This window comes from Schistocerca serialis, chromosome 2, assembly GCF_023864345.2.
Source record: "Schistocerca serialis cubense isolate TAMUIC-IGC-003099 chromosome 2, iqSchSeri2.2, whole genome shotgun sequence".
Classification (NCBI taxonomy): Eukaryota; Metazoa; Arthropoda; class Insecta; order Orthoptera; family Acrididae; genus Schistocerca; species Schistocerca serialis.
The window spans coordinates 351,090,577-351,102,595 of record NC_064639.1 but is presented as its reverse complement, the minus strand read 5'-3'; the positions used below and the strand labels follow the sequence as shown (position 1 = coordinate 351,102,595).

Genomic DNA, 12,019 nt, shown 5'->3' with positions numbered 1-12,019 from the left:
TCATTTCTGAGTGTGGTATTAGATAGTTGAAGCCCTAGCAAGGGATGTGGTTGAGTTGTTCTAGTCCAGGATGATATTGGGTAATAAGGTGGTGGGATATGCTCCTTTGCAGATAAATCACAAGGCTAGTTGAAGGATTAGTTGCATATCTAGATGTGAAGTACATCATTTTGCAGACTAGATTTGAAGGCTAGTGTGTATCTGTGAAAGTCTTAATAAGATCTTTAGCATATTGTGCAAAGGATTGCTCATCATTGCAGATGCACCCTTAACAGTTGGCCAAAGTTTATGGGAGAGAATTTTTAATTTGGGAGGAGATGGAAACTTCATAATGGAGTTACTGGTGATGGTTGGTGGGCTTGACATGGACAGAGATTTTTCTGGAGCCAACTGCAGTCCATATCAAGCACCTTGTTTCTTTCCATGTGTGGGTGGCAACTTGGCTGTAACGCCATGATTAGGGAACACTGTGTAGTGGATCTGTTATGTGGTCCTTCCAATACAGTCTCTTTTAGCTTTTATTCTCATGGTCCTGTTACTCTGCCATGACACTGCACGAACTTATAATTCTTGAGTTCATACCCAAGCAGACTTATAGTATAAGAGTGTCTCACTACTTCCAAATACTGAATGACAAACAAGTCTTCAGCAATGATCTTCTGTATTGTTCCAACCATTTGCATCAGTTGTGAAGACAGATCCAAATACCAGTAACTCGTAAACTCAAACACATCGATCAGTACAGCCGTTTTTTTCTGAGGTGTTCACGACAACTTCAAGAGGCGTCACCAAGGTATAAATGTCCACGTCCAGCAAGTGCGACCATGCTCACCGTGTCGCACCTTGTCCCTGCTGTGTTATGTGACTGCATTCACACCTTGTGTACAGATAACAGATAAAGTGTTTAAAAGAGAGGCTATCACCTTTCAGCAGCATAAATGTCCTCAGTGGAACATAGGTCATTCTCACAAATAACCCACTTTACACTCCACAAGCCTAACAATAATTTGTGTTCCTTCATGATGAGGCCTGACAGTAGTCAGAAGAAGAAACTGGAGAGACATTTCCAAGACCATAACAGATCTCTATACCTTCTAGAAAAGTGTAAGAGATACTCGGAGGATCATGGGATTCATCATACAATAGGCAACATTTTGTTCACAAAATTGTACTGGATAAATTTAAGGAACTAATATTTGAGGCAGATTTTTCTACTGCTGTAGTTGATAATCTATTGATAGACTTTGAGGAGAGGGCAGCGAGGATGGCAGCTTTAACACTGATATACTTTTGAAGATATGTTGATTAGACATTCAGGATCCAGCCACATGAATTAGATTCTCTCAGTAGCCTTTTTGGAGTGTTTTAACCCAGTGTAAAGTGTAGAATGGAAATTAAGTATTGTAGAAAGCTAGTATTGTGGACGTAATCTTCTACAGGAGTAGTGATGGAATTCTAGATCATAGTGTTTATAATAAACCCACACATGTAGACAAGGGTGCCCATAACCAGTGGCAAGGGTAGACTGTGGCCACCCCAGCTCTCAGCCAAAATAGTAGTCCAATGTTTTTCTTTCAAGAAAATGATTTGCAAGTCGAAATTACACAGATTTTTAACTGAGTCGGAACTGAAACTATTTTGTGGCTACTGGGAAGTAGACATTTGCCTGTCTAGAATATTAAAAATACTCCATACCCCTGGGTCTAGCCCCCCCCCCCCCCCCCCCCCCCCCCCCCGCCCCACAAACAAACTGTTGTACAGGCAGACCATTATTAGCATGTAATGATCTACCATCCACTGCACAGTACGTATGCATTCATATCCTTTGGTAGTCAATAGTACAAGCATACATCATCTTAACATATCTGTGTGTAAGCAGAATGGGTATTGTAAGAAACAGGCCTGTTGAGTGTTAAGAGTTCAGATTATATTTGAAGACTTGCGAAGGTGGGTGTATATTAGTTATTTTCCTAACTTATGCTGGGAATATATCTTCAAAATTTGGAGAAGAGGATAAGGGCATCTGATGTATATAAAATAACACATCAGTGTGGGAATATTTGTATAGACAAGACCAGTTGCATGTTTTAGCAAAAGTGTGTGGAATTTTGCCACCATACTAGGCTGGTTACAGTGGCCAGGATCGTGGCTTCCTGTACTGCAGTGAATGACTGTCGCAGGCAGCAAGAGGAGAACTGCACCGGAAATGACCGCGGAGAAGCTCTCGGATGTTGGCACACCAGGTACATTAGTGTGCGGCTGCGAGTGTGGACCACTTGCCACCTAATATCCAGCACGGTAGCCAGTCCGTTGTGGTGGGGCCGCCATGTACCATGTTGGTTGTAGCCCTCTGACAACACAGGGATCGCCCTACTGATGCCTGCGCCATTTACTCCCCACGTATGCCAAGGAGTAGATGCCTATCTCCCTGGGGCATCGGGACTCCTGGCAATGGCCATCCTGCCAGGTGTCCCTTGGTGTGACTGGGTGGCACCCGTGGGGAGGGCCCCTTGGTCGGAGTAGGTGGCATCAGGGTGGATGACACGCAATGAATTGTGGCACATCTTCAATTGCTGGTGGCTGATCATCAGCAGTCTCTAAGCGTTCGAGGGCTCACTTTCATGCAAACGTGTATGACCCCAAATTGTTCCCCTCCCTGGCCACACCATAGGAGGAACGAAAGGCTATGAATGACAGCGGTATCTAGTCCATACGAGAGCTCCTTTGTTTCCATGAAGCCTCAGTTCTTTGTAGAGCATTTAGAGGACAAGTTCGGAGAGGTGGAGGGCTTGTCAAAATTGCGGTCGGGATCAGTCTCAATAAAAACAGCATCCTCTGCCCAGTCATGGGCATTACTCACTTGTAAGAAGCTGCGGGGGGGGGGGGGGGGGGGGGGGGGATGTTTCTGTTACTAACACACCCCAAAAAAGCTTAAATATGGTCCAGGACATTATCTTCCACAGGGTCCTTCTTTTACAGTCCGATGACAAGCTGCGCACCAACATAGAGCGATGAGGTGTCCATTTCATCCGGCACGTCCACCGGGGTCTGAGAGATAATCACGTTGCCACCAGTGCCTTCATCTTGGCCTTCGAGGATGTCACATTACCTGAGAAGGTGAAGGTGAAGGTCGACCGCTGTGATGTTAAGCCATATATCCCTCCCCAATGTGGTGCTTCAAGTGTTAGAAGTTCAGCCATATGTCTTCCGGCATTGCTTCCAGCCTCATATGTCGCAATTGTGGTCGTCCATCCCATCCCGATACTCCATGTGCCCTGCCTCCACTCCAATCTGCGTCAACTGCGGATAGCACCATCCCCCTTGCTCGCCGGACTGTAAAATTCTACAGAAGGAACGGAAAATAATGGATTACAAGCCCCTGGACCGACTGACCAACACTGAGGCTAAACGGAAATTTCAATGGCTTCATCCCGTGTGCATGATGTCATCTTATGCCGCCACTGTCACTCCTGTTACAGCTCCATCTGTTGCACCACGTACAGTCAGCTCTCAGAGCCAAAGGACCACACCTGCCCCCTTCATGGTGGGGGGCACTTCCCTCCCTGTTGCTCCCGCACAACCTACCTTAGGAGCAGCACCCCCTCAACCATCGGGGACACCAGTCCCCACTTCTAAGCCAGAGAAGCGTAAGTCGTCTTCAGATTTTCTCGCTAGGAAGGGATCCCTCGGGTCACCCCCTTGCCAGGTTCCTACCAGTGGCAAATCAGACACCCGCGAGGGGCTGAAGAAGCCCCAGGTAGCTGGTTGTAGAGCTTCGTGGTCCTCTTCAGTCCCGGAAACTGAATGAAAGAAGCCCTCCCAGTAAGGGCAACCAAAGGAACAGCATGAGAAATCAAAATCAAAGACCCCTAAGACCAAAGAAATTGCGGTCGCATCCACTCCACTGCTACCTACAAGCTCTGCATCTGAGGACGTAGTGGAGATTCTGGCATCCGCTGAGGGCCTAGATCTCGCCGGTCCCTCAGACATGATGGATGTCACTCCCGTCGGTACTCAGTCGGTGGCAGCAGGTGACCCAGTGGCGTAATCTAACTCCTCGGTCCTTTCATGTCTTTCTCAGCCACGGACAATGTCATCCTTCAATGGAATTGCAGCATTTTTTTCCACCATCTTTCTGAGCTCCAACAACTTCACAGCCTGCACCCTTTCCTCTGCATTGCTCTTCACGAAACTTGGTTTCCGGCGATGCGAACCCCCACCCTCCGTGGCTATCGGGTTATTATAAGAACCGGGCAGCTTATGAGAGGGTATCTGGTGGCGTCTGCATCTACGTCCTTCAGTCCCTTTACAGTGAGTCTGTCCCTCTACAAACACTTTTAAAGGCTGTTGATGTTTGGGTGTGGATGCCTCGGGCTGTTACTGTCTGCAGTCTCTATCTTCTGTCAGATGGTGATGTCCTGCAGCATGTCCTGGCTGCGCTGATAGACTAATTGCCGCCACCTTTTTTGTTACTAGGCAACTTCAACACCCATAACCCTCTGTGGGGTGGATCAGTGGCAACAGGCTGAGGCAGCATCGTTGAGCAAGTATTGTCCCAGCTCGACCTTTCTCTTTTAAATACTGGTGCCTCCAAACATTTCAGTGTGGCGCATGGCACATACTCAGCCATTCGCCTTTCGATCTGCAGCCGTAGCCTATTACCATCTGTCCAATGGAGTGTGCATGATGACTTGTAGTGACCACTTTCCGATCTTACTGTCACTGCCACAGAGTCACTCTTCTGGCGCCCCAGCAGATGGGCTATAAATAAGGCTGACTGGGACTTGTTCACCTCCATTGCCACTATTGAGCCTCTTACCAATGACACCATTGATGTGGTGGTTCACTCAGTCACCACCGGCATCGTAACTGCCGCAGAATCTGCCATTCCCTGTTCTTCTGGGTCCCCTCGGTGGAGGACTGTGCCTTGGTGGTCGCTCGAGATAGCCGAGGCGATTAAAGATCGCAGGCGGGCACTCCAGCGTCACAAGCGGCATCCTTCATTGGAACACCTCATCGCATTTAAACGGCTCTGTGCGCGAGCCCACTGCCTCATTCGCCAACGTAAGCAGGAGTGCTGGGAAAAGTATGTCTCCACCATTGGCCTCCGTACCTCTCCATCGCAGGTTTGGGCCAAGATCAGGCGACTCTGTGGCTATGAACCCCCGTCAGCATACCTGCGCTTTCACTGAATGGAGCAGTCTGTACTGACTCAGTCACAAGTACAAACCGCTTAGCGGAGCATTTTGCTCAGAGTTCTGCTTCTGCACATTATCCACTGGCCTCCTCCTCCTCCCTGAAAGAACAGTTGGAACGTTGGAGCCTTTCATTTCACACGCTCCGCCCTGAATTGTACAATGCTCCATTCAGTGAGTGGGAATTCCACAGTGCCCTAGCCGCTTGCCCTGATACGGCTCCTGGGCCAGATCACATCCACTGTCAGATGCTTAAACACCTCTCGGTGGACTGCCAGGGACGCCTCCTAGACCTTTTCAACTGTATCTGGGTTGAGGGTGAGTTCCTGTCACAATGGCGGGAAAGCATCGTAATCCTAGTGTTGAAACCTGGCAAGAACCCACTGGAGGTGTACAGCTACCGCCCCATTAACCTCACCAACGTTCTTTGCAAGTTGCTTGAACGCGTGGTGAGCTGGAGGTTGAGTTGGCTACTTGAGTCTCGGGGCCTTCTGGCTCCGTCTCAGGGTGGGTTCTGTAAGGGCCGCACTGCCGCCGATAATCTGGTGTGCCTGGAGTCTGCCATCCGTACGGCCTTCGCCTGCCATCAGCATCTGGTCGCCGTCTTTTTTGACATGCGGAAGGCATATGATAAGACATGGCAACATCACATCCTCTCTACGCTTGGGGTCTTCGGGGTCTGCTCCCGATTTTCATCTACATCTACATCCATACTCCGCAAGCCACCTGACGGTGTGTGGCGGAGGGTACCTTGAGTACCTCTATCAGTTCTCCCTTTTATTCCAGTCTCGTATTGTTCGTGGAAAGAAGGATTGTCGGTATCCCTCTGTGTGGGCTCTAATCTCTCTGATTTTATCCTCATGGTCTCTTCGCGAGATATACGTAGGAGGGTAACAATATACTGCTCGACTCTTCGGTGAAGGTATGTTCTCGAAACTTCAACAAAAGTCCGTACCAAGCTACTGAGCGTCTCTCCTGCAGAGTCTTCCACTGGAGTTTATCTATGATCTCCGTAACGCTTTCTTGATTACTAAATGATCCTGTAACAAAGCGCGCTGCTCTCTGTTGGATCTTCTCTATCTCTTCTATCAACCCTATCTGGTACGGATCCCACACTGCTGAGCAGTATTCAAGCAGCAGGCAACAAGTGTACTGTAACCTACTTTCTTTGTTTTCGGATTGCATTTCCTTAGGATTCTTCCAATGAATCTCAGTCTGGCATCTGCTTTACCGACAATCAACTTTATATGATCATTCCATTTTAAATCACTCCTAATGCGTACTCCCAGATAATTTATGGCATTAACTGCTTCTGTGTGAACTGTGAAACATGGACGATGAATAGTTCAGACAAGAAGAGAATAGAAGCTTTCGAAATGTGGTGCTACAGAAGAATGCTGAAGATTATATGGGTAGATCACATAACTAATGAGGAGGTGTTGAATAGGATTGGGGAGAGGAGAATTTTGTGGCACAACTTGACTAGAAGAAGGGATCGGTTGGTAGGACGTGTTCTGAGGCATCAAGGGATCACCAATTTAGTATTTGAGGGCAGCATGGAGGGTAAAAGTCGTAGAGGGAGACCAAGAGATGAATACACCAAGCAGATTCAGAAGGATGTAGGTTGCAGTAGGTACTGGGAGATGAAGAAGCTTGCACAGGATAGAGTAGCATGGAGAGCTGCATCAAACCAGTCTCAGGACTGAGGACCACAACAACAACAACAACAACTACTACTTGCTTCCAGTTGCTGACCTGCTATATTGTAGCTAAATGATAAGGGATCTTTCTTTCTATGTATTCGCAGCACATTACACTTGTCTACATTGAGATTCAATTGCCATTCCCTGCACCATGCTCCAATTCACTGCAGATCCTCCTGCATTTCAGTACAATTTTCCATTGTTACAACCCTCGATATACCACAGCATCATCCGCAAAAAGCCTCAGTGAATTTCCGATGTCATCCACAAGGTCATTTATGTATATTTTCTGTCACTTCATTCCTTCCATGTGCAAGTTGTGGCCTCCCATAGTTCCTCCCGAGTTCAGGAGAATGGGGTACCGCAACGATCTGTCTTAAGTGTCCGGCCCTTTTTAATTGCAATTAATGGGCTCGCTGTGGCGGTGGGAATGGGCTCGCTACGGCGGTGGGAATGTCTGTCTCAGCTTCCTTGTATGCTGACAACTTCTGCATTTACTGTAGCTCCACTGTCATTGCAGCTGCTGAACGGCAACTGCAGGACGCTATCCACAAAGCGCTGTCTTGGGCTGTGGCGCATGGCTTCCAGTTTTCAGCTGCCAAGACATGTGTTATGCATTTCTGCCGGCAGTGCACTGTTCACCCTGAGCAACAGCTTTATCTTGACGGCGAACCTCTTGCTGTGGTGGAGATGCATCGGCTTTTGGGATTGGTTTTTGATATCTGGCTGACTTGCCTCCCTCATATTCGGCAGCTTAAACAGACACGCTGGCGACATCTTAACTCTCTCTTTTGCTTGCGTCACACCATCTGGGGTGCCGATCGGTCTACCCTTCTACAGCTGTACCAGGCCAGTCCTGTCTAGATTATGGGAGCCTGGCTTACGGTTCGGCATCCCCTTCCGCATGGCAGTTGCTGGACCCCATCCTTCACAGCAGGATTCGTCTCGCCACTGGAGCTTTCCGGACAAGCCCTGTCAATAGCATACTTGTGGAGGCAGGTGTCCCCCCATTGCGGTTCTGGTGCCAACGATTACTGGCCGCTTATGCTACACACGTTTGTAGCTTGCCTGGGCATCCCAATTATCGTCTCCTGTTCCCTCAGTCGGTCATCCATCTTCCGGAACAATGGCCCCGGTCAGGATGTACGATTGCGGTTCGCATCAGAGCTCTTCTCTCTGGGCTTGAGGTTTTCCCTCTTCCGCCTCTTTTCTGGACCTCTCTGCGTATACCCCCATGGTGTGTGCCCCGCCCATGCCTTTGGCTCGAATTGGTACAGGGCCTGAAGGACTCAGCCCTCCTGAGGCCCTCTGCCGCTACTTTCTTTCAATCCTTGCCGCGTTTCAAGGCTCCGACGTTGTCTATACTCATGGTTCAATGGTTGCTGGTTGTGTCGGTTATGCTCTTACTCTAGGGGATCATTATGAACAACACTCATTGCTGGCTGGCTGCAGTGTTTTCTCTGCCAAGCTGGTTGCCATCTTTCGCGCCCTAGAGTATATCCACTCCTGCTCAGGTGAGACCTTAGTTACCTGTAGTGACTCCCTGAGCAGTTTACGAGCTATCAACCAGTGTTTCCCTTGCTCTCGCCTGGTGATGGCTATCCAGGAGTCCCTCCATACTCTTGCTGCTCTTTGGTCTTTGTGTGGACCCCAGGTCATGTCGGCATCCCAGAAAATGAACGTGTTGACACGCTGGACAGACAGGCGGTCGGTACACCAGCCTTGGAGATTGGCCTTTCGGAGAGTGACCTCAGGTCAGTTTTGCGGCATTATGTACTTCGCACCTGGGGTGAAGAATGGCGCACCCTTCCTTGACTCAGCAAACTTCGGGCCATCAAGGAGGCTACCGGTGCGTGGTGCTCCTCCTTGCGGGTCTCTCTCAAGGACTCTGTTGTCCTCTGCCGGCTGCACATTGGCCACACCTTGATAAAACACAGCTATTTATTATGCCGTGAGGACCCACTTTTGTCACTGCGCGTCAGCTTTGAAGGTGGTCCACATCTGGTTGGACTGCCCGGTTTTAACTCCGCTCAGGCAGACGTTTGTGTTGCCTGATATGTTTCCTGCACTTTTATCAGATGACATTGTGATGGCAGATTTAGTTTTGAGTTTTATTTGTGCTGGGGGTTTTTATTGCTTGGTCTAAGCGTTTCTACCCCCCCCCCCCCCCCTCTTTTTGTGTGTGTGTGTGTGTGTGTGTGTGTGTGTGTGTGTGTGTGTAGTCTGGCTTTGGCCTATGATTTTAGAATGGAGATTTTAGTGCGTTTCTTGGTGGTTGGCTTTTCCTTTTTTGTTTCTATGGTCGGTCAACCTCTGTCACACTCGGTGTGATTTTAATTCCTTTTTTCTGGTGTCTTTCTTGCCCTGTGTTGTCTCTTGTCATCTCCATTGTTTGTCCTTATTCTTTGTGGGTGTTTATAGTTTGTGGAAAAAGGGATGATGGCCCTAGTAGTCTGGTCCCTTCAGTCCCACAAACCAACCAGTAAGGGGACTAATGGTTGTCAGCAAACAAATACAGTATCAAACAAGTGGTATAAATTTGTAACTGTTTTTTCTCAATATATATGATTCTCAGTTATTTGTAACTGATTTGGGCTCATTTATATCTTTCTCTGCATTACTTCTCAAAATAGTTTTGAGATTAATTGTTTGAAGATAACAAGTTTGCTGCTGTATTTCATAGTGTCAGCAACACAAACCAGTGAAAGAGTAAAGAGCCTTAGCAACAGTACTAAGAGTAATTAAGAAATCACCAATTTTTAGTGCCTTCCATGAGGCACGCTCTGAAAGGGAGATAAAACCTACTAATTTCATATAACATAGTTGAAATATTTTAGAAATAAAACACTACCTTATACTAAACATGGAATTGTAGTAATCATTATTTACTTGGAAAAATGCATGACGACACAGTACTGTCTTATAGAATTGTTTATTAACAACTGGTTTCAGTCATACACCATATTCCCAGTGAAAACGGTTTTTAAAATGGCTACATCACATGATGTACAGGCCTTCAAGTATGAAGGATAACATAATCAAGTCAAAATGTAACAAACGTTTAACATAGTTATTTGGTAACAAAGTAATGGCTCAATCAACATCAAGCAGAAACTCAAAAATATTTTGCTTCCTGTTGATGGAGCCACTGCTTTGCTACTGAATACCTATGTTAAATGTTTGCCACACTTTTGATTGGCCATGTTCTTCATACTTTAAGACATTTATGTGGTGTGATATTGCCGTTGTAAAAGTTATTCCACCATGAAGATGGACTACGACCTAAACCGGTTGTAACTAAACAATTTTATAAGACAGTACTGTGTTGTCATGCATTTTTCCAAGTATATCACTGCTGTTAATGTATTCCTGAAAAATATGTCTGAATCATTATTACGACAAAAAAGTACATATTTGTAATATATATGACAAACTGTTCAGTTGTTTACTTACTAGCTTCTATAACTGCCAAGTGTATTGTTAATGCCATTTAATTACACTAGCATTTGTATTTGAACAAATTCTTGTGACAAATTTTTCTTCTGACAATATATTTCTGTTGTTTCAGCAGTCATCCACTCGACTACATTTTTATCTGCTGTTCGCAAAATAAGTTACACCAGCTGCACTGATTTTGCTGGGAACTGTAAAAGTTCTGTTACTGTATCATAACAGAAATTTTAATCTGGTCAAGGAGAACAATAAGATTGTGTAATCGTGGTACTGGCTTGAGCGAAATCTCTGTATAATCTGTACATAGTCGACTAGCTCTATATCAACTATTGTATGTTTTGTGTACATAGTGCTTCTTTTGTAAGTTTTTTGTTAAAAAAATCTGAGTTTAATTTCATGTAAGTAATTTGTATTGTATTGCTCCATTGCTTTGCATTTTGAATGGTGTTGCAATTACTGATCTCTTCATATTAAATAAGTAGTTCTTCCAGTACCTTACATTTACGAATCATAAGGGACACAAGCAATGCGTCACTGCATCTGTAATGCAACATTTCATCTCAGTTATGTTATTCCTATGTGCAATGACTAAAGCACTGGTAATAAATTGTGTGTGACACCAATACATTGTTAGTTTTGGTGCCTAAATTGTAATAACATTAATAGAAGTTACGCAACACATCTGCACAAAAATAATGTGGAACAATAAAACCATTGTATAGCTTTTTATGTTGTTGTTTATTAATCTGAAAACCACATGCATTCTCAGTGCCAACCCTGAAGGAAAAAAAAAATATTTGTTTATATTAAATTTATTAGTGACAGTGTTGTTAGTATAATGTTAATGGTATAGTAACCAGTTGTTGTTGTTGTTGTTTTGGTGGTGGTGGTGGTGGTGGTGGTGGTGGTGGTGGTGGTCTTGGTTTTCACTCCAGAGACTGGTCTGATGCAGCTCTCCATTATACTCTATCATGTGCAAGCTTCTTCATCTCTGAGTAACTACTGCAACCTACATCCTTCTGAATTTGCATAGTGTATTCATCTCTTGGTCCCCCTCTATGATTTTTACCCACCACGCTTCCCTCCAATACTAAATTGGTGATCCTTCAGAACATGTCCTACCAACTGATCCCTTCTTTTAGTCAGGTTGTGCCACGAATTCCTGTTCTCTCTAATTCTATTCAGTACCTCCTCATTAGTTACATGATCTCTCATCTAATCTTCAGCATTCTTCTGTAGCACCACTTTCCGAAAGCTTCTATTCTCTTATATGAACTATTATTGTCCATGTTTCACTTCCATATATGGCTACACTCCACACAAATACTTTCAGAAAAGACTTCCTGACACTTAAATCTATACTTGATGTTAACAAATTTCTATTCTTCAGAAATGCTTTCATTGCCATAGCCAGTCTACATTTTATATCATCTCTGCTTCGAACATCATCAGTTATTTTGCTGTCCAAATAGCAAAACTCATCTACTACTTTAAGTGTCTCATTTCCTAATCTAATTCCCTCAGCATCATCTGATTTAATTCGAATCCAGTCCGTTATCCTCATTTTGCTTTTGTTGATGTTCATCTTATATCCTCCTTCCAAGACCCTGTCCATTCCAGTCAACTGCTCTTCCAAGTCCTTTGCTGTCTGTGACAGAATTACAGTGT

At 45.5% G+C, this 12,019-nt stretch overlaps 1 protein-coding gene across 2 annotated transcripts in view; it reads left to right on the top strand.

Moving 5' to 3' along the window:
* LOC126457161 (general vesicular transport factor p115) overlaps positions 1-11,068 on the top strand; it is a 202,666-nt gene extending 191,598 nt beyond the window's left edge. The window contains exon 18 of one of the 2 annotated variants that reach the window (XM_050093244.1): positions 10,470-11,068. The gene's annotated coding sequence lies outside the window, so the exon portion shown is untranslated. Of the gene's footprint in view, positions 1-10,466 lie in introns of both variants that reach the window. The other variant, XM_050093243.1, reaches the window with a different exon arrangement.
* The last annotated feature ends 951 nt before the right edge of the window (positions 11,069-12,019 follow it).